Raw genomic sequence first — 23,866 nt, forward strand, 5'->3', positions numbered from 1 at the left:
ACCTTAGTTAAGTATGTATATTATAAGTACATACATAAACATATTTATATACCTATTCACATATAAACAAATTTAATACGAACTTACCTAAACTGATTCTACAATAAAAACGACTCCAAAGTTTAATTAGCAATTTTTACTTTTTCGCGTTTGTCTATCGATTTATTCGTTTCTTGATTTATATAATAATTTAATTCAATTATTCAATTCGAATACTTTTAAATACTAAAATTCACATATTTGACCTTTTATCAACATTTTACACTTTTATCTTTTATTCAATTTAGTCCATCAACCAGAAACTTTTAAATCTATCACAAGTAAACCAAGTTTATGCTAGCCGAATTTTTCCCTATGCAATTACAGCTCATATTTATTAAAATACTACAAGAATTTCATGTCAATTTTATTATTTTTTAATTTAGCAATTAAACTTAAAACTAACCAAAATTACTTAACAAAATAATCCTAAAACATTTCCTAGTTTCAAAATCTTTCATTTAATATCAGGAACATCCAAAAATCATCAATGGTAATTTTAACAAACTTTAACAGTTTTGAAAACGGAGATACGGGTTAGCTGGAACTAGTTGTAATGATATCAAAAACATAAAAATTACGAGAAACGGGTGAAAATGGCTTACCATGCAAGAGAATATCAATGATCGAACCTTGGAAGTCTTTAACAATGGCTTCTCATGCCATGTTTTCTTATTTCAGTGGAAGATGATGAATAAAAGTAAAATTTGGTTTTTATTTTACTTAATTTCATACATTATAACTAATTAAAATTATTTTAACATTAAGAAAATTCACTTAAAACAAAACATTACCGCCCCCTACATTACACTAGGGTCTAATTTCCATTTAAATCTCTACACCAACATTAATTATGCAATTTAGGTAATAAACATCAATAGAGAATAACTTTTACATTTTTTACGATTTAGTCTTTTTTTCTTTAATTAATTAACAAATCACTAAAATTTTCAGACTGAACTTCAATACACCTATATAATATTAAATATTTACGGGCCCAGTTTACAAAAATGAGGCCTCGAAACATCATTTTCTAAACCACTTGATTTTAGGGACAACCTACTTGTTATTTACTATTCGTTCAATTAGAAAAATTATTAAACCAAAATCCAATATAATATTATAATTTACTTGTAAATATTAAATTATAATATTTACAAACTCACTTGTCGTATTTGTGGTCCCAAAACCATTATTTTCGAAATCACTGGAAAATGGGCTATTACAATGCGGCTATTGTAGGAACCAAGGCATATGAAGGCAACATATCAACATTTAAGGGATGCATTGAGGACAACGCCTTGCTAACATATTTTATTTATTTTTTAAAAAAAATTTTATTCATTTTTATTGTACACAAATTTCTTACAATGCTTCTTTTTTTGTATAAAATATGTTCATTATTTTGTATACCTAACAGGTTATTTGGTCACATTGCACTTTTTACTTTCAACTTTTCATAGAAATTTAGTGATAATAATAAAATTACCCTCGATATATTTGTTTGCCATGGTGAAATAGCGAATAAGGCTAAACCAAGTGCAATAATTTACCTTTAAATATTTATAAAATTATCATTAAATGTTTGATATTAAATCTTATAGATGGAAAATTTTGTACAATATAGATTTGAATTTAACAAATTGAATTATTAGTTGCAACACAAATATAACAAAAAAAATGATCATATTTTATTGATATCAATTATATTTACATCACAAAGTAAAGGAAAAAAGATATCATCTTCATCTCGACCCTCGTCTTTATCTTCATCCTCACCCCCGTCTTCGTCTATGTACAATTTAGGTCACATTTGTGTCCGCATTGATGATGACATTCGTGTCAACATTTGTGTCAGAATCGAAGCATAATATGCTGGGGACGAACGTGTCGCAAAATACACACCTAGAGGAGGTGTAGATGCAGTATGTGATGGTGGTACATAGTGTAGTGCTTGTGAGGGAACTGACCGGGATGTGGTGCAGACATCGGTGCTCATAGTACTGTCTTTTTTCTTCACAAATATTACTGGAGCACTCCAGGGAGAAAAACTCAGTCGTGCGAAACCTCTATCTGTCAACTCTTGCAACTGAGCTTTCAACTCTTTTAATTTGGTCGGTAACATTCTGTACGGAGCTATCGATATCGGAGTTGTTCCCAGCACTAACTCAATACCAAATTCAACTTCTCTGATCGGTGGCAAACCTGGTAACTCTTCAGGAAACACATTTGGGTATTCACACAGAACTGGTACTGACTCAATCTTCTTTTCGATCACTTTAGAGACGAGTACATAGGCAAAGTAATCTTCTGAACCCTTTCTCACATGTTTTCGAGTTAACATCAAAGAAATCACTGCCGGTAAACCATTCAAATCATATGACTCAATCCAGATAATTTTATTATTCTAACATCTCAAATCGATCATCTTTCATTTGTAGTTCACAATCGCATCATGCAATGTTAGCTAATCCATACCCAGAATTATGTCGAATTCGTCGAATGGCAATAACATCAGATCGGCCAGAAAACAGAAATCTTGAGTCATCAAGAAACAGTTCTTGCATACTTTATTAACCAAAACACATCTGCCTAAGGTGTTTGATACTCTAATAACAAATTTAGTAGACTCTACAGGCAAAGTCTTACTGGATACTAAAGTCTCACATACATAAGAATGAGTTGATCCTGGATCTATCAATGCAATCACAGTAGTATCATAGAGAGTGAAAGTACCAGTAAGAATATCTGGAGACGAAGCTTCTTCGCGAGCGCGAATAGCATAAGCTCTGGCAGGTGCGCAGGCTTCAGATCTAACAGTAGTGTCCTTAGTTCCTCTCTGGCTACCACTCACATTACCCGTGTTTCTGGGTGGTCTACCTCTAGATACAGTGTTACTCGACCTCGTATTCTGCATTGTATCTTGTTCGGCCAACTCAAGACATTCACAAATGAAATGATCTAATGATCCACATTTGAAACAAGCCCTATTATTCAATCTACAATTGTTGGGATGCCGTTTACCGCAATGTTTGCACTCAGGTTGATTTGATCTGACATTTCCAACACTAGCTATTGAACTAACTTTAGAACTCGCAGGTTTCTGTCTCAGTCTCTTCTAGAATAACCCACAGTAGCCTTTGAACTATTAAAATTATCTCAGAACTTCTTTGATGCTAACTGAAATGACTTACTCGATGATTTTTTTTGCGAAACCACTGTTCCGATTTAGCTAAAACTGGGTTGTTACAACTCTTTCCCCATTAGAGATTTTCGTCCCCAAAAGTCTTACCAGCTAATAGGTTTAGATATTCCTCTCTCATAGCGTGCTCGAGCTCCAACGTAGCTTCTTCAACCCCGTGTCGATTCCATAAGACTTTCACTAATGAAATTTTCTTATTTTTTAGTTCTTTAACCTTACGATCTAAAACTTAGATCGATTCTTCTTCGTATGTCATATCACACTGAATCTCAATCTCAGACGAGGAAATCACATGTGAGGGATCAAATCGATATCGTCGAAGCATCGATACATGAAATACATTATGAATCTTTTCTAATTCAGGTGGCAACAACAATCTATAAGCAACTAGTTCGATTCGCTTAATAATTTCATATGGCCCGATGAATCTCGGACTTAACTTGTCTTTTCTACCAAATCTAAGTATTTTTTTCACAGAGATACTTTCAAAAACACTCGATCCCCAATTTGAAACTCAATATCTTTTTGTTTCAAATCTGCGTAAGATTTCTAACGATCTGATGATGCTTTTAGACTATCATGAATCACTTTCACTTTCTGTTCAATCTCTTTAATCAAATCGACCCCATGAATCTTATTTTCACTAAGTTCAGTCCAGTACAAAAATGTTCGGCATTTGCGACCGTATAAAGCTTCGTAAGGTGTCATTTTAATACTCGATTGAAAGCTGTTATTATACACAAATTCAATCAACGGCAAATACATTTCCCACGCACCTTCAAACTCAGGAATGCAACATCGTAACATATCCTCAAGCATCTGAATAACTCGCTCGGATTGTCCATCCGTCTGTGGGTGAAAAGCGGTACTGAAGTGTAGCTTTGTATCTAGTGCATCTTGCAGTTTCTTCCAAAATCGCGATGTAAACCTCGGATCTCTACTCGAAAGAATAGAAATAGATACTTCGTGCAATCTCACAACCTCGAAAATATACAACTCAACTAACTTATCAAGCAAATAGTCCGTTCGTACTGGAATGAAATGAACTGATTTCATCAATCTGTCAACTATAACCCAGATCGCATCCTTCTTTGTTGGAGATAGGGGTAATCCCGACACAAAATCCATAGTCACTCTATCTAATTTCCACCCAGGAATCATAATCGGCTACAAGAAACCAGACGGTACCTGATGCTTAGCTTTAACTTGCTGATAGATCAAACATTTAGAAACGAACTCTGAGATGTCACGTTTTATACCAGACCACCAGTAAATTTGTTTTAGATCATTATACATTTTCGTTTTTCCCGGATGAAAAGACTAACAATTACTATGAGCTTCATTTAAAATCATCTGAATCAACTCTAAATTTCTCGATACACATATTCGACCTCTGAATCTTAAATAATCATTAGCATCAACTGGAAACTCTGAATCAGAATTCAAATCACATTGAGCCCATTTTGCTAACAATTCCTTATCAACTTTCTGAGCTTCACAAATCTGCTACATAAATAACGATCTTACATTCAACTAAGCTATAATCGAGCCTTATTTACTAAGGGTTTCTTAACATTCATGTGAGGTAATAGGGACGTGTTAGGTTTGAAACAATTTAATCACACAAATCTAAAAACTATACAGATAACAGAGCCTGGTTAGGGTTGTTATGCAACCTACAATTTAATCGAGTTAGGATCTAAATTGAGCATACACATTTCAATTATGCGTCCATTAGTTGTCGTCTGGTTAGGATCGCTCAGCTAATTCAAGTGCATTTCAATAACGTATGAACGAAATATAGACTTGATTTTAATTGAAAACATGATCAATTGAGGCACAAACATTATAACCATGAATCAAGTAAATATTATTTAATTAAAATAATCATCCTAGCTTAAATAAAATTAAGTTATCATTGTTGTAAACAAGAACAAAGGATTCATAGCAAACATCTTTAAATTAAATTAAAGAAAAAAATATTAAACCCAATAAAGAGTGGCCGTCACCCAAGACTCTGACTGACGAGGCTCCTTCGCTTCTTTGCATTGCTCCTTTGCTAATGGCTCTCCAAGGTGGCCGACTGAGGGATCTTTAAGAGGCTAATTTGCTAAAATCCTTATGCAAGGATGATGATAGGTGTGAGAGCTAAGAGAGTTGAGAGAGAGGATGAGAGATGAGAGGGATGATTGAAAAAGGTGAGAAATGAGCTCTTATTTATAGGTGAGGCAATGGAGCTAGTTTGCTAAAAATGGGAGTGTCCATCCTTTGAAACCTCCTCCAAGAGTGGTCGGCCATGAATTGAGGAAATGTGGCTAATTTTTTCTTTGATTTTTGGTCAATTTGAATGCCACAACAACTCAGGACTAAGGCTCAATCTCCAACAAATCTTCAGGTAAATCTCTAATTTCTTCAACTTTTCAAGGGCCTTGTATAATTAAACCAAAAATTGGTTTATAATCAGCCATGTGCAGCTGAAAATTGGGTTGACTTGGTCCCCACTTTGGATGGTTTTGCAATGAGAAGAAAACTCTTAGACCTATCAAAAATAGTAGATAGTTTAGAGGACCAAATGAATTAATTTATCCACTTTAATTATTCAATTTACTTAAGTAATTAAACCCAATTTTATTAATGAAATATTTAAAATGAATTATTAAAATATAACATTATATTTTATTATTTAATTTAATCATGCAAGGCCCACTTCATAGCTTAAAATATAATATGATTAAATTAATATAAAATAAGCCATTTTATGCATGAAAACTATATAATAAAACATTAAATCACATTTTAATAATTTCTATGTCCTAATTTCATATTTTCATATATTTCATTAATTTATTAAACAAGTACTTGGTTTTAACAACAATTTTAAGTAAAAAGGTGATGAACTATATGGGAAAAATCTTATATATTTTTCCTTTTACACACCCCCAAACTTAAATCATTGCTCGTCCCGAGTAATGTTCATGCACAACACAAGGTCTTGTTAAGGCAAATTTTGCTAAGAGTGTAAGTAGTATCTATCTTCGTCTCATAATCGTGCATTAACAAATTCATGCTCATAGATCTTCTTTATTAACAAGTAACTCATATACAAACATTTTGAAAATTTTATTCTAAGTTTCAAGATATGCCAACATGAATCATAGTTTGCATGTATGTCACAACCATAGATAATATTCTTCATTCAACACAATTTCTCATCAATCAAGCAAACAATCATAAGGCTTATTTATGATCTTCATATGTTAAACTTAATATTTCCTCTCCACTAATGTAGGTGACATAATCATCAAATCAATAGGTCTTTTATAAGGTTGTAATGGGGCTTGGTTAAAGGTAGGGTTTTTAAAAGATGGGACATTTCAGTTTCAAAAATCTTAACCTTTAACTTGTCCTGGATTTCTCGAAATTCGACCTTTTTCTTCAAGTGAACCTTTGGAACACCCCCAAACTGATTTTGAACTCAAGCTTATACATTTTTCCTTTTTGAAGACTAGGCGAACTTTTCTTCGCTCTTTCTTTGTCTTTGTGATTGTTTTTATTTTTTATTTTTTTATAAGCATGAGCATATACATCTTTATGAAAATTTCCTCAAATGTTGACTCCCAAAACAACTTTAGTTAAGATAGGTGCACAAAATTAGGATAATTTTAAAAAGATGGTACTGGCTTATAATGTAGGTTAATTTCAAAAACATTCCTTAAAGCTCAAAATTGTAGTTTGAAGGGTCTAATATCATAAGGTAGGCTTGAAAAGGCTCAAACGGTCCAAAGAAAATGGTGCCTATATCATTTTTTATTTTTATGTCACCTAGGATTTCGCCTTAAGAAAGTTACTAAGTCAATTCTACAGATATAAACCTTTATGCATGTCTGATCTCAAGAGAAACTAAGTTTTTATGGCAAACATTACCTAAGACTAAGATCATAAAAACATTCCATTTTTCATGATAACGTACAATCACTCAGATAAAATCATCATTCATACTTGTATACAAGCATCTTATTAAAAAGAATTTCTCTAAACATTCATTTATTAAAATATACTTATGAAAGAAATGATTGAAACATACTTGAAAATTTTAAAATTTGAGCAATTTAATTGCCTTACCCCCCTTTAAAAAAGAAGCAATGTCCTCATTGCAAGAACAAAGTAATGAATGAAAATTGAACACCAGGTAGGGTTGTAAAGAAAGAGAGGTGAGTCATTAAGACTGCTTAAATACCAAGTCTTTCCTAATAACCCAATCCTAGACTTGTTCGTTCTCATTGCCACATCACTTAGTATTTTTCTTTCTAAAGAAGTATTTATTCATGCTTGCTCTGTTTTATTTTGCAAAAATTAAATCCTAATTACTAAAGAAATAAATTCCTAAAGACCTAAAAAACAATTAAATAAATAACAAGACAAGAAATCCCCCATTTTATTTTTCTGACTCATTTCTCTTGTCTTCTTTAGTTCCATTTCTGCTTGCATCGTCAGTATCTTCTGTCCATGTCTCAAAGATAGCATTTGGGAACTCAGGAACAAAAGTTTTAGAGATATTCTTAAAAGTATTTCAAATTGAATCATCCTTAATTTTTGCATGTTTCCAGTAAGTTTGTTGTTGATTGTGCATGAACTTGCACATATCCATCAAAATTGACAACTCTGATTTCTTTGAAGTACTTGCAGGAGTCGGCAATAGAGTTGTAAATTCTGGTTCAACACTTAGCTTGACTGGTTCTTCTTCTAGCTCAACCCTTGGTTCAGAGTTTTCATTTCCTTCAGTTGGTTGAGGACTATTTGGTTCCTTATCAGATTCTTCTTCTTCTTCAGTGTCTGTAACTGAATCAACTTCAGTTTCAGTTTTATTTGTTGACTCTTCAGTTTTTGGATCAATTGGTTCCTCGTGCTCGCCTTGGTTCAACTCATGCACTCTCTCTACTAATCTTTCAAGATCATGACTTGTGATGCACCCTTGGACATACTGCCCCTTTAGATTTTCTTGTGTTTTAACACGGTGCCTTAAGTAAAGTGAAGTGATTAATAAGGGGAAATAAGCACTTCCTGCCTTTTTTTTAGCACAATCGTGAATTTCCTTGAGGATAATTTTCCCAACATTAATGGACTTTTCTGTCAAAATTGCATATAACAAGAGCATTCGTTCCATCGAGATGGTGGAACTATGTGAGATAGGCATAAAACCGTAGTGAACAAAATAAAATCATACCTTTGCTACTGGTTTTAAATATTCTCCTCGACAATAATGGCTTCCATACTTTCTTATAATCCATTGGGATCCCAGATTTGTCACAACATCAAGCACTTGTTGAAGAAAATCCCAATTGATATTGTTCATCATAGGGTAGTACTCATCTTCCTCAACATCAAGTAGATTAAACAAATCATTGATGGACTCAGAAGTAAGAGATACCTTTTTCTTTCGAACGATGACTTCAGTAGCATCTTGTGTAATCAAACTAGCATAGAATTCTCGAACTAGTTCATCATCAGGAAGTGAACGAGCATCACAGAATCGTTCCCACTTCAGAGCATTGATTATCTTTCTAATCGACACAGGGACAACCATCACATCATTGCTCTTCAGGTTAAAACCCTTTTCTGGCATCACAGGTTGATGCTTGAAAATTGAATCAAATCGCTCTTTCACTTCTTCATCGATCAAAATCAAGTTTTCAAAAGTAGTTTTTGACGATCTAGTTCTTTTGCGAGACATTTTATTTTCCCAAAAATTAGGTAAAGTTTTGTCTTGCAGAGGCAAAAGAGAAATAGGAAAAAGAGGGTGGATCTTGCTTCGGTAAACCTTGCGACGGCAAAGGAGTTACGGCAGCAACGATAACATGCGGCAGTAATAGTAGTATGTGACGGTAATAACAGATGCGTGCAGCAGCAACGCCGATGCTTCGGCAATTCTCTTGTTATCGCCGATGCTTGTGGCGGCACTAGGTAGTTTCAGCCAAAGAAAAGAAAATGGCTAGAGATTCCTTTCGAGATTTGAGGCTAGCGGCACAAAAAAAGAGATTTTAAGGAATTTTAGGGTGTAAGCAAATTACTTTGAGGGATATTAAAATTTAGTAGAATGGAGAGGGGTATATATAGGGAAAAATTAGGGTAACATGTAGCAAAAATTTAGCTAAATTAAAATTACTTGGGCGGCAAGTAATGGGTGTGACGGCAAGGGTTAAATTTTTCCCTCATTTTTGCTATATTGGGCCTCAAACTCAGACTGTATCTCACTAAAAAAACTTATTAGTACTTGGGCAAAATTTGACCCCCTTTATTAACATAAAAATTTAAAATTTATCAAAATAATTTAATCTAGAAAAACATTTTAAAACCTAATCAGAAGATTTCTTCTTAACAAATTACATTAAATTAATTCCCAGGAAAGGTTGGAGGGGTCACAGCGGTCCTGCTTAAGTTTCAATCTCCTTAGACAGAATTAATTAAATGTACTTAATTAAGAAAAATAATTTCTAATTATTTATTTATTTACAAGACGAGTTTATGAAAAATGAAGGGCCTGTTAATTTGAACAAAGATTCAACTCGCTCAATTTTACCATCCCAGTAGTGTTTGAGATGTTGACCATTAACTTTAAATGTACCTCCATAATTGTTGTACAATTCAATAGCTCCATAAGGATAAACTAGGTGGATGGTATAAGGTCCTTTCCATCAGGATTTCAGCTTCCCAAGAAATAACTTTAGCCTTGAATTAAACAACAACACCTTCTGACCTTCTTTAAACTCGTAAGGTTGTAGATGACTATCATGCCATCTCTTTGATCTTTCTTTACACATTTTAGCATTCTCATAGGATAACAACCTCAGTGTTTCCAACTCATCAAGTTGTAACATCCTTCTCTCACCAGCTTACTTAAGATCAAATTTTAACTACCTCAAAGCCCAGTAAGCTATATTCTCCAATTCTAATGGCAAATGACATGCCTTTACAAAGATTAACCAATAATGAGTCATTCCTAACGGAGTCTTGAATGCCGTTCGATAGGCCCATAATGCATCATTGAGCCTTCGAGACCAATCTTTTCTGTTAGGGTGTACTACCTTTTCAAGGATACCTTTGATTTCATGGTTCACTCTTTCAACTTGTCCATTAGACTAGGGGTGATAGGCAGTAGCAATCTTGTGCTTCACATCATATTTGTCAAGCAACCACTTAAGCTATTTGTTCACAAAGTGAGAACCTTCATCACTAATAATAGCTTTTGGTGTCCCAAATCGTGTAAACACATGCTTATGTAGGAATCACATGACTACCTTAGAATCATTTGTAGGGTATTATTCAGCTTCAACCCACTTGGATACATAGTCCACAACAACTAAGATGTATTTGTTCCCGTATGAAGATGAAAATGGGCCTAAGAAATCAATTCCCTATACATCGAACAATTCAATCTCCAAAATGTTTGTCAAGGGCATCTCATCCCTCCTTGATATATTTCTGGTTCTTTGGCACTTATCACAGTTCTTCACATAAGCGTAAGCATCTTTAAATAGTGTAGGGCAAAAGAAACCTGCTTGGAAAATTTTTGCTGTAGTACGTGAACAACCAAAGTGTCCCCCACTTGGAGATGAATGGCAATGATATAAGATCTCAGCAATCTCACTTTCAGCTACACACTTTTGGATTATATTATCTGCATATTGTTTAAATAAAAACGGATCCTCCCAAAAATAATACTGACTATCATGAAGGAATTTCTTCCTTTGTTGGGATGCCATTTCTCGAGGAATTATTCCACATGCAAGATAATTGGCAAAATCAGCAAACCAGGGTATTTCATGAATTTGACTTACCTCAGATAAGTGCTCATTTGGAAAATTCTCGTTGATAGGCACACCAGACTTGGTTACCTTATCTTGCTCCAACCTCGACAGATGATCAACTACTTGATTTTCGACACCTTTTTTGTCTTAGATCTCAAGGTCAAATCCTTGGAGTAAAAGTATCGAACGAATTAGCCTTGGTTTTGCATCTTTCTTCGTGAGCAAGTATTTAATGGTCGCATGGTCAATAAATACTGTAACTTCGGTACCTATAAGATATGAACAGAATTTGTCAAAAGCAAAAACTATAGCAAATAGTTCTTTTTCAGTTACCCTATAATTGAGTTGGGATCCCGTCAAGGTTCTACTTGCATAGTAAATGGGGTGGAATACTTTATTTCTTCTTTGACCCATCACAACTCCAATAGCATAATCACTTGCATTGCACATCAACTCAAAAGGTGAGTTCCAATCAGGTGTAACGATTATTGGGGCTGTAATTAACCGATTCTTTAGATCTTTAAAAGCTTTCAAACATGTTTTGTTGAAATTGAACACTATATCTTTCTCTAACAACAAACACAGGGGCTTAGAAATTTTTGAGAAATCCTTGATAAAGCTTCGGTAAAAACTGGCATGGCCTAAGAAACTTCTGACTCCTTTCACATTAATTGGGGCCGGTAATCTTTTAATTATGTCCACATTTGCTTTGTCAACTTCAATTCCTTTCTTTGAGATCTTGTGACCTAAGACAATTCCTTCATTAACCATAAAATGACATTTTTCCCAATTAAGGACAAGATTCGTCTCTTCGCATCTCTTCAATACCTTAGCCAAATTACTCAAACAGATATCATAAGTGTTACCAAAAATAGAAAAATCATCCATGAAAACCTCAACAAAATTTTCAACCATATCAGTAAATATTGCCATCATGCATTGTTGAAAAGTTGCAGGTGCATTGCATAAACTAAAAAGCATTCGCCTAAAAGCAAACGTACCATACAGACAAGTAAAGGTTGTTTTATGTTGGTCCTCCGGGGCTATAACTATTTGGTTATATCCCGAATAGCCATCTAAAAAACAATAGAATTCATTACCTATCTGTCAATCTAACATCTGATCCATAAAAGTCAACAGAAAATGGTCCTTTCGAGTGGCTTTGTTCAGCTTTCTGTAATCAATACAGATTCTCCAACTGGTAACAGTTCTTGTTGGAATTAACTCGTTATGCTCATTTTCAACAATCGTGATTCCACCTTTCTTCAGCACACGCTGCACCGGACTTACCCACAAACTATCTGAAATAGGATAGATGATTCCTACATTTAGCCACAAACTTCCTTTCTCACAACTTCTTTCATAATAGGATTGAGCCTCTTTTTCCCATCAATTCGAGCTCTTTCACCTTCTTCTAAAATGATTTATGCATGCAAAAAGAAGGGCTTATACGTCGAATATTAGCTATGGTCCAACCAATTGCTTTATTAAATTTCTTTAAAACAACAATCAATTGTTCCTCTTGATCTTTTGTCAGTTCCGTTGAAATAATCATAGGCAAAGTAGAACAATCACCTAAATACACGTATTTCAAATGGAAAGGAAGTACCTTTAGTTCGAGTTTAGGTGGTTCTTCAATTGACAACTTGGGTTGCACAAATTCTCTGACTTCTAACTCTACCAGTTCAAACGTGTGGATTGAATATAATTTCTCAGATTGGCTTTCATCAAAGCCATGTGTTCTTCACCTTCTTCATCCTCCAAAGGGTCAAACTCTAAGACTTTCTCCAATGGATCTTCTTCAAAATTGCTTTCCAAAGAAACCAAGGTTTCTATCTCTTCCATAACTGAACACTCCTCTATCGGATCGAGAAACTTCATTTCTTTAAGAATGTTAAACGTTACCTGATCATCTTGAACTCGCATAGCGAGTTCACCTTTCTACACATCAATTAACGTTCTTCCCGTGGCTAGGAAAGGTCTCCCAAGGATGATCGGCACTTCCTTATTTGCTTTAAAATCTAAAATAATAAAATCAGCAAGAAAAATAAATTTATCAACTCTTACCAAAACATCCTCGATCTTTCCTTCGGGATATGCTAAAGATCTATCCGCTAGCTGAAGCGTCACAGTTGTAGGTCTTACTTCACCTATCCCTAACATCTTGAAAATAGACTTAGGCATCAAGTTGATACTCGCTCCTAAGTCATACAAAGCTTTACCACAATAAGATTCACCAATGTTATAGGGTATAGTAAAGCTTACTAGGTCTTTCAATTTCGGTGGCAGTTTTTTTGCAAGAATGCATTAACTCCTTTGTCAAAGAAACAGTCTCATACTCACTCAGTTGTTTTTTCTTGGTCAGTATATCTTTCATAAGCTTCACATAATTCGATAATTTTTCTAAAGCCTCCACCAACAAAATATTGATGTGTAACTACTTCAGAACATCCAAAAACTTCTTGAATTACACCTCCTATTTATGCTTGTGTTGTTACAATCTTTGCAGATATGGAGGTGATGGAACTTTCAGTTGAACCAGACAACTTTTCTAAGCAGGTAAATCTGCATCCAAAGAAGATGTTAAAATATCTGAATTCACTAGGTGAAGGTTTACCTTATCAGACTTTGCAGATTCTGATTCCTTTGGTGTAGGAACTTCAACAGCTGGTTGACTTTCCTCCTTTTCAATATACTCATCATCGACATCAATCAATCGAGGTTCCAAAGTCTTTCCACTTCGTAATGCCACTGCCTTGATATGTTCTTTACCCAAATTTCTTAAATTCTCAGTATCGCTCGGCAAGGTTCCTTGTGGTCTATTACGAAGCTCCATAGCTAGTTGACCCATTTGGTTTTCCAAATTTTTCAGTGTTGCTGCTTGATTTTGGATCAAAGCGCCATTCTTTGCCATGTACGCTTTCAAAAAGTTCTCCAAACTATTTGATGCCTCAACTTGAGGTGGTTTTGGAGCTTGCTGATTAAACCCTTGAGATTGGTTGGGTCTTTGCTATAATAAGTTATTGTTTGGTCCATTTCCTTAGTTGCTCCAAGAAAAGTTAGGATGATTATACCATGAAGGATTGTAGAAGTTGGACTGGGGTCCCTATCCACTTCTATTTTGATATTGGTTCCCCAAATAGTACATGGACTCGGGATTTGATGGATAATTTTCAAAAGAATGACCTTCCCCACAGTACACACAGAAAACTACTTCAAATAGACTTGGTGGCTGAGCTACAAAATTATTAGTACTATTAGCGGTTAACTGTTTTAACATAGAGGAAATAGACGATACCTGAGCCGATAACGAAGTGAGAGAGTCAACTTCATGAACTCCGGCTACTCGTCTTCCTTAAGCTGTTCGATTTGTTGGCTATTGATAGTTATTACTCGCGATCCTCTCGATGATCTCATAAGCCTTATTATAAGACTTAGACAAAATTACACCATTCGCGGAAGCATCTACCATCAATCTTGTATGTGCATTGAGACCACTATAGAATGTCTCCAACTGGATATAATGAGGAATCCCATGATGAGGACACTTACGAAGTAACTCCTTGAATCGCTCCAAAGCCTCATACAAAGACTCGTCATCTAGTTGTTGGAAAGTTGTGATCTCGTTCCTCACTTAGCATTTTTGCTAGGGGGAAATACTTAACCAACAATCTCTCTACTAATTCCTGCTATGTAGGTATGGAACTTGGTGACAATGAATTGAGTCATGCTCGTGCTCGATCTCGTAAAGAGTACGGAAACAACTTCAACTTGAGTGTGTCTTTCATCACATCGGCTATCTTAAATGAATCGCTCACCTCCATAAACAATCGAAGGTGGAGATGTGGGTCTTCCGTGGGCATACCACTAAATTGGACCACCGTTTGTAGCATTTGAAACATCACTGGTTTCAATTCAAATTGGGTTGCCTCAATATCTGGCCTTCTAATTCCTAGATTTAGCTTACTAAAAAGTGGCACAACATATTGTCTGATGCATCGATCCTTATCATCGGCAATGAGGATAGGATTTCGTAGATAATTGGCTTCATTACCTTAGTCTTGATTCTGACTTCCAAGGTCCATCTCGACTTTTTTTGAGCTATTCTTTCACGTCTTCTTTGTCTGAAAGTTTGCTCAATTTCAGGGTCTACAGGGAGTAAATTGATAATTCAATCTATGCTCATAAACACTTGAAAAAAATCACAAAAATTAAAAAGAATAAGTTAGTAATGTTAGAAATAAATCAAATTGAAAATAAATAATTTCACGAAAAAAATGACTATGGCAACAGTTGACAATCCCCAGCAACGGTGCCAAAAACTTGTAATGCTCGGGTTTGTGCAAGTGTACACAGTCGTTATCAAGTAAAAAGTAAGTATCGATTTATCGTCTCCACAGGGATTGTATTTGTGCTAAGTCACTTAATTTGTAAAATTATGTTAACCATTTGAAAAATAAAAAAAATATAGTTGAGAACTGGTATAAACTAGATGCAATGATCCCTAATGTAAATTATCCTAATATGCAGACTATATAAATGAAATAGATTATAGCAAAATTTAACACAATTTGCAACAATTATAACATAAATAAACTAGGACAATTACTTTAATTAAACTTAATTTATTATCATCATGCTTAATAATATTCAGAAAAACATTCCATGGCAACTCGATCTTTCATGAGTTTGGAAACCAAATTAGGTCCTTTCGGAATCCTTTACTTAGTAAATATGTATTTTACTAATCTTTATTTACTAAGGATTTCTTAGCATTCGTGTGAGGTAATAGGGACGTGTTAGGTTTAAATCAATTTAATCACACAAATCTAAAAACTATGCAGATCACAGAGCCTGGTTAGGGTTGTTATGTAACCTACAATTTAATCGGGTTAGGATATAAATTGAGCATGCACTTTTCAATTATGCATCCATTAGCTGTCGTTTGGTTAGGATCGCTCAGCTAATTCAGGTGCATTTCAATTACGTATGAACGAAATACAGACTTGATTTTAATTGAAAACATGATCGATTGAGGCACAAAAATTAAAGATTAATCAAATAAATATTATTTAATTAAAATAATCATCCTAGCTTAAATAAAATTAAGCTACCATTGTCGTAAACAAGAACAAAGAACTCATAGCACACATCTTTAAATTAAATTAAAGAAAAGAAAGATTAAACCCAATTCAGAGTGGCTGTCGCCCAAGACTTTGACTGATGAGGGTCCTTCGCTTCTTTGCGTTGCTCCTTTGCTGATGGCTCTCCAAGGTGGCCGATCGAGGGCTCTTTAAGAGGCTAATTTGCTAAAATCCTTATGCAAGGATGATGATAGACGTGAGAGATATGAGAGTTGAGAGAGAGAATAAGAGATGAGAGGGATGAGGGATGAGGGATGATTGAAAAAGGTGAGAAATGAACTCTTATTTATAGGTGAGGCAAGGGAGCTAGTTTGCTAAAAATGAGAGTGTCCATCCTTTGAAACCTCCTCCAAGAGTGGTCGGCTATGAATTGAGAAAATGTGGTTGATTTTCCTTGATTTTTGGTCAATTTGAATGCCACAACAACTTAGGACTAAGACTCGGTCTCCAACAAATCTTCAGGTAAATCTCTAATTTCTTCAACTCTTCAAGGGCATTGTATAATTAAACTAAAAATTGGTTTATAATCAGCCATGTGCAGTTGAAAATTTGGTTGACTTGGTCCTCACTTTGGACGGTTTTGCAATTAGAAGAAAACTCTCAAACCTGTCAAAAATAGCAGATAGTTTAGAGGACCAAATGAATTAATTTAACCACTTTAATTAATCAATTTACTTAATTAATTAAACCCAATTTTATTAATGAAATATTTAAAATGAATTATTAAAATATAACATTATATTTTATTATTTAATTTAATCATGCATAGTCCACTTCATAGCTTAAAAATATAATATGCTTAAATTAATATAAAATAAGCCATTTTATGCGTTAATTTATTAAACAATTTATTAAAATTAATAGTTTCTATGTCCTAATTTCATATTTTCACATATTTCATTAATTTATTAAACAATTACTTGGTTTTAACAACAATTTTAAGTAAAAAGGTGATGAACTATATAGGAAAAATCCTATATATTTTTCCATTTACACATGTTTATTTTATGACGGTTATACCGTGACATTCAATAAAGAGATTGTTATTCACAAAAATTGTCAAAATATTCCTAACAAAATTAAACCTCTCCAAAATATGCCTAAACAAACCAAAACATACCAATTCACAATCAACCTTTGTGCCTAACCAATATGCCCTCATTGGCACAAGAATTCAAACGTATATACAATAACCACTCAATCAAAACATGTACACAATTTTGTTTCATTCAAACATCCTTTAAACATTAGATAACAAACATCAAATTTCATATAGCCGAACATAACAGGTAAATAATCATATATCAAGATATAAATCATCATATCTTTCTATTCCATTTCCATTTTGATAATTAACTATTTTGCCCGAATAACAATAGTAAATTGACTTCGAATACACGGAAGGGTAATGCTCGCATGAGCTAACATAAGGACATTAACCGATACATGATGCTGCCCATACAAGCTTTAGAAAATATGTAACACTTGTAAGACCTCAAGCCATCAATACAATATCCATCACTGATACATAGTACCTACTAAATAAAACACCAGCACAAAGTGCCTACTACCAAAAACACCAGCACGAAGCCTACTAAATATACACCGACACAAAGCCTACTACGCCTTAGTGACATGTGATTTGTATCCTAACTATTCACTAAGTTCACACGAGCTTATCCTGTATACCATAACCTATACATGCTTACAACTTTTTCCATAATCACATACATTTCGTAATCTTTCCATCTTAATGGCATAATCCCATATTTCACAAGATAAACACATACCATGTCATAATATAATTCAATTTCAACTCATAACATTTCTGTTCTTTACATTTCAATCCATTATTGTTACAATTCAATTCATATATATACCTTTGCCATATTTTACAAATTGGTTCTTTTTTTCCATTTTTAAAACTTACCTTAGTTAAGTATGTAAATCATAAGTACATACATAAACATATTTATATACCTATTCATATATAACCAAATTTAATACGAACTTACCTAAACCGATTCTACAATAAAAACAACTCCAAAGTTTAATTGGCAATTTTTCCTTTTTCGCGTTTGTCTATCGATGTATTCGTTTCTTGATTTATATAATAATTTAATTCAATTATTCAATTCAAATACTTTTAAATACTAAAATTCACATATTTGACCTTTTATCAACATTTTACACTTTTATCTTTTATTCAATTTAGTCCATCAACCAGAAACATTTCCAGGTCTCAAAATCTTTCATTTAGCCATTAAACTTAAAACTTAAAACTACAAGAATTTCATTTCAAGTTTATTATTTTTTAATTTAGCCATTAAACTTAAAACTAACCAAAATTACTTAACAAAATAGTCTTAAAACATTTCCAAGTTTCAAAATCTTTCATTTAATATCAGGAACATCCAAAAATCATCAATGGTAATTTTAACAAACTTTAACAGTTTTGAAAACGGAGATACAGGTTAGCTGGAACTAGTTGTAACGATCTCAAAAACATAAAAATTATGAGAAACGGGTGAAAATGGCTTACCATGCAAGAGAATATCAATGATCGAACCTTGGAAGTCTTTAACAGTGTCTTCTCATGCCATGTTTTCTTATTTCGGTGGAAGATGAAGAATAAAATTAAAAATTGGTTTTTATTTTACTTAATTTCACACATTATAACTAATTAAAATTATTTTAACATTAAGAAAATTCACTTAAAACAAAACATTACCGCCCCCTACATTACACTAGGGTCTAATTTCCATTTAAATCTCTACACCAACATTAATTATGCAATTTAGCTAATAAACATCAATAGAGAATAACTTTTACATTTTTTACGATTTAGTCTTTTTTTCTTTAATTAACTAACAAATCACTAAAATTTTCGGACCAAACTTCAATGCATCTATATAATAATAAATATTTACGTGCTCGATTTACAAAAATGAGGCCCCGAAACATCATTTTCAAAACCATTTGACTTCAGGGACAACCTACTTGTAATTTACTATTCGTTCAATTAGCAAAAATTATTAAACCAAAATCCAATATAATATTATAATTTACTTGTAAATATTATAATATTTACAAACTCACTTGTCGTATTTGTGGTCCCTAAACCACTATTTTCAAAACCACTGGAAAATGGGCTATTACAATGCGTATTGTAGGAACCAAGGCATATGAAGGCAACATATCAACTTTTAAGGGTTGCATTGAGGAGGACGCCTTGCTAACATATTTTATTTATTTTTTTAAAACAATTTTATTCATTTTTATTGTACACAAATTTCTTACAATGCTTCTTTTTTTTTTGTATAAAATATGTTCATTATTTTGTATACCTGCACTACACCAAAACAGGCTTTTAGCGGTTTTTTTTTTCAAAGCGCCGCTAAAAACGCCAGACAGCGCTGCTAACTTTAGCGGGGTTTTTATAAATAAACGCCGCTAAAGACCAAGACCTTTAGCGGCGCTATTCCCACAACGCCGCTAAAGACCAAGACCTTTAGCGGCTATATTCCCACAAACGCCGCTAAAGAGCAAGACCTTTAGCAGCGCTTGTCCCACAAACGCCACTAAAGACCATGACCTTTAGCGACAGTTTTCACACAAGCGCCGCTATAGAATAGACCTTTAGCGGCGCTTTTCTGAAAACGCTGGTAAAAATATATCTTTTAAAAAATAAATTTTTTTCAAATAATATTTATTTCTATAATAACTATTATATTATGTTTTAAGGATAAATAAAAAAATATTATTTTAATTAAATTTTCTACAAAAATTTTAACTTTAAAACTAAATATAAATATAAAAATTAATGAATTTAAATTTAGAATTTAAAATAATAAATTAATAACACAATTAAAATCCAAAAGCTAGAACACTTAAGTAAAAATGCAAATTTAGAATGAAAACTAAAATACATAATACATATGCAAGGTAATAATATACAATGCATTTTCTTAATCAAGTAAATCTTGGTAATAAAAGATATAATACATTTACTTAATCAAGGAAATCTTGTAATGAACTCAAACCAATGAGCCTTAGAGAAAAACTTTTGAGCAGGACTTCGAATTTGAACCGCAAATTTGGCTCCTACATGCTCTGCATGAAAATAAGTGTAACTTAATCTGTTCAAACCATAGTAAACATGGCAAAGATAAGTAAATCAGTTCAACTTTTTAAGATTGTTTTATAATGTTATAGTAAATTATTAAAAAATACATCTAAAAATAATAATAACTCAACTTTTTAAGATTGTTTGTGAAATAAAAAAATGTACACTACTGATATATCTACTCACTTAAGTCAATATAGGTAGCCAAAGTTCAATCATATCTGTTGTCTGGACTCGTACATGTAACCAACACTCACACTTGACTAAAAGTGTCATAGATTTGTTATGCAATGCACACAAGTAAAAGAAAAATGATATAAGTTCATTTTTTATTAAATTTGGCACATATCTCAAAGGCAATTGGGCCTCCGGGAATGTCAGAAATATGAATTTCATCATTTTTTTCTTCATTATCACTTGCAACCAACTTTTGTAAGTATGCATTTTTCGACAGAAGAGGAAACTGCATATACGTTCACAAAGATATAAGTTTGGATTGCATGTAAGATACAATGGAAATATGGAAAGCATTCTAGTAAGGACATTACGCTTGAAGAGAATGCTCGACCATAGACGGAAATTCATGAGAACAGGAAGAAAATGCTTACCTTGTGCAGATAAATCAAATATATATATTGCCTTTATCGTTGAAGTCTGAAATCCTGCAATGGAAAACAGCATCTTGGAATCAGTTGAAGAAACCACCAAAACGGTAGACAACAAGCATCTCTCTATCTTTATTTTATTTTATTTTTTATTCAAAGAATGGGGAATCAATGAAAAAGGATAACAAAAAGATTATAAAAGTAATATAGTAATGAACAATCAAACATCAACTAACCAACAAATTAACAACAATATCATTCACGAATTGGAATTGAAATCTGAGGAATCTACCAGAATATATATAATCACAAAAATCTAATAAAAAATATCAATATTCCAACATTCAAGATCAGATTTTTACAGCATGGAAACCGAGAAAATGCCCACAATCAAAAAGATTTTTCAGAATGATAAAACAAATGCATAAATTACCAAGAAATTTACACCATCATTGAGGAGAATTAAATAGCAAAACTAAAAAAAAAGTAACCAAATTTGCACAATAAACCCACCAATAAAAACAAACCTTCATAAGTTGTCTGCAATGAATCAAATATCCTGTTAAGTGTTGCAAGCAGAAGCCTCATTCCTTGTTTATCAAAACCATCAGTGTCATGCTACACAAACAAAGAATTTTATTTTTTGGAAAAGTTAGAAGGATTTGCAAGGAAGTAACTGATTAAGAAGCAAAGAAAAACGAAGGTAGTACAGACATTAACAATGCATGAAAATACATAACTATATAGACATATAGAAAGGTTATAGCTAATCTAATAATGTAAGTTAAGCAAAGTTAAGCAAAGTCAAGCAAGTCCACCACAGATTAAATATAAAAATAAAAATAAATAAATTAAGTTTCGAATCGGGAAAGGGAAGACTTTACCTTGACCTGCGGATTCTAAGAGAACATTCATAGATTCCTCACCAGTCCACCACCTATCGAAATCAACCACAAGAAATTAAGTGCCGTGCGGTCCCTAAATTTTCTGGCAGTATGGGAAAGAAGGGAAGTTGGTTTTCTGCAATTAAAAAAATTTTCTTTGCTGCTCATAGCAATTTGGTGTGACGTTTTATCCCTAAATTTGCTGCTCATAGCAATTCGATTCATACTTTAAACTTTACTATGTATTTGTAAAGTTGATAATCACATTCATTCATACTTTGCTGCTCATAGCAAGCACCTGCTACAAGGCACTTTAATGAGGAAGAAATCAAGGAAAATATAACAAAGGTATCCACTTACTATTCTTCTAAATCAATAACTTTAATAGCAACTTACTTGTTCAGCTCCTTGTCAAACCTGAAAATCAGTTCTGGAAATCTAAGAATTAAGGGAGAATCAACTTTCCTTTAAAAAGAAAACCAACCTTTCCAGCTTAAAACAATAAGTAGAAACAAAACAGAAGCAATTGAAAGGCTATCCATTTTGAATTAAGAGATCTACAAACCAGTCTATTATTTTGTTGGTTAAATTATAAAAGAGTCTACAAACCAGTCTACAAACTAGTCTACAATCCAGTTTAAGCAAAATTTCACCTTTATTTGGAGTTGGGATCGGAACTTCAACATGCTGTAAAAAGCACAAAAATTCACAGCGTTATAAAATCAAGTCCCTGCCCACTATTTTTTCAAGTTTATGTCAAGCAGGTCCATATAAAAAATTTAAACACTTCACTGTAAAGTATCAACCTCTCCGTCTTAGCAAAATAGTACAAAATTATATGAAGAAAAACGGTACAAAAAAAGAAAAAGAAAAGCAAAATAAATCATGCATAAGATTTTCAGCAGCAGATTATGAAGATAAACAGTACAAAAAAGAAAAAGAAAAGCAAAACAGTAGATTTTTACCTTCAAAGCAGCAGCGCCTCCGCCATAGCTGTTATATTGTAAAGCATGCATACGATTTTCAGCCATTTGTCTCACTAAAAGAGATCAAATCGAAGCTTTATTTTGAAGGAAAAATGAAGTTCAAAGGTGGAATTTGTATTATGTAGTTGAACCCGAGGACCTGTGACGATTCACAGGATTTGCATACAGTTAAGCATCCATAGTGCAGTTCAGATTCAACTAAATTGAACAAAGTTTTAAGAAGTTTCAGACCCTAAAAAGTGAAAGTAAGAAGGGGAAAAAAAGGATAGATGAGTACCGATTCTTCTTTATTTTTTTAGTCGATATTGGAGTCATCAAAATTGTCGGAAGCGACGACGCCTTCGCCGAAGATCTCCGGTGTGTCAACATCGTCAACTTCCATGGCTGAACCTTGGTCGTCTGGGTCCGTCACGAATTCCATCGGCATCGGCCTCATCTTTCCCCCCTTTTCTTTAGGCTTCTAGGGATTTCTTTTGTTGGTTTAATATTTAATTATTTTGGTTGAAATATCAAGCTGAGGTTATATAGGGTCAAACAAGTCAGTATAATTCATTATGGATTTTGTGGCGTTTTTAGCATAAATGCCACTAAAAAATTAAATCCATGTATTTTGAAAAATTTTAACACATATTTGCTGCGTTTTTGGTCAAAACGCCGTTATTGATTACCTTTTGCGGCGTTTTTTAATAAACGCCGCAAAAATTATTTCATTTCCGTTTTACTATGCAGAAAATTTTTTATTTTATTTTTTATAAATTGATTTATTTTTGCGGAGTTTTTTTTATAAAAAACGCCACTATTACTTATCTTTTGCGGCGTTTTTCATAAAAACGCCGCAAAAAATTATTTCATTTTGAACAAAATGATGTAGTTTTGCTATGCTAAAAATTTTTTATTTTGTTTTTTATAAATTATTTTTTATAAAAATAAAAAAACCAAGTACTCTCAAAATAAATATTGTATATTTTAATAAGAAAACAAATAATAAAATGGTTGTAATTAATTATTAAGTTAGAATTATCCAAATTAAATAATTACCTATATATCCATATCATTTTTATTTCATTTTTATTTT

General features: G+C 33.0%; 1 long non-coding RNA gene and 1 other non-coding gene across 5 annotated transcripts; one reads left to right on the forward strand and one right to left on the reverse strand.

Annotated features, from left to right (window-relative positions):
- The first annotated feature begins 14,576 nt into the window (after positions 1-14,576).
- Positions 14,577-14,681, forward strand: LOC121223838 (small nucleolar RNA R71). The gene has a single exon (XR_005921304.1). It is a non-coding gene; the product is annotated as a small nucleolar RNA R71 (small nucleolar RNA).
- A 5,416-nt stretch (positions 14,682-20,097) lies between these two features.
- LOC107892144 (uncharacterized) lies at positions 20,098-23,336 on the reverse strand. 4 transcript variants are annotated; one of them, XR_005920543.1, is made up of 7 exons: positions 23,069-23,282; positions 22,771-22,930; positions 22,459-22,492; positions 21,806-22,222; positions 21,449-21,539; positions 20,925-20,978; positions 20,098-20,303 (listed from the first exon to the last, which is right to left on the reverse strand). It is a non-coding gene; the product is annotated as an uncharacterized lncRNA (long non-coding RNA). The 4 variants fall into 4 exon arrangements; XR_005920544.1 differs by having other exon boundaries at positions 21,806-22,492; positions 23,069-23,336; XR_005920542.1 differs by having other exon boundaries at positions 21,435-21,539; positions 21,806-22,492.
- Positions 23,337-23,866: the final 530 nt, after the last annotated feature.

The sequence above is a fragment of the Gossypium hirsutum genome, chromosome D11 (genome assembly GCF_007990345.1).
Source record: "Gossypium hirsutum isolate 1008001.06 chromosome D11, Gossypium_hirsutum_v2.1, whole genome shotgun sequence".
Classification (NCBI taxonomy): Eukaryota; Viridiplantae; Streptophyta; class Magnoliopsida; order Malvales; family Malvaceae; genus Gossypium; species Gossypium hirsutum.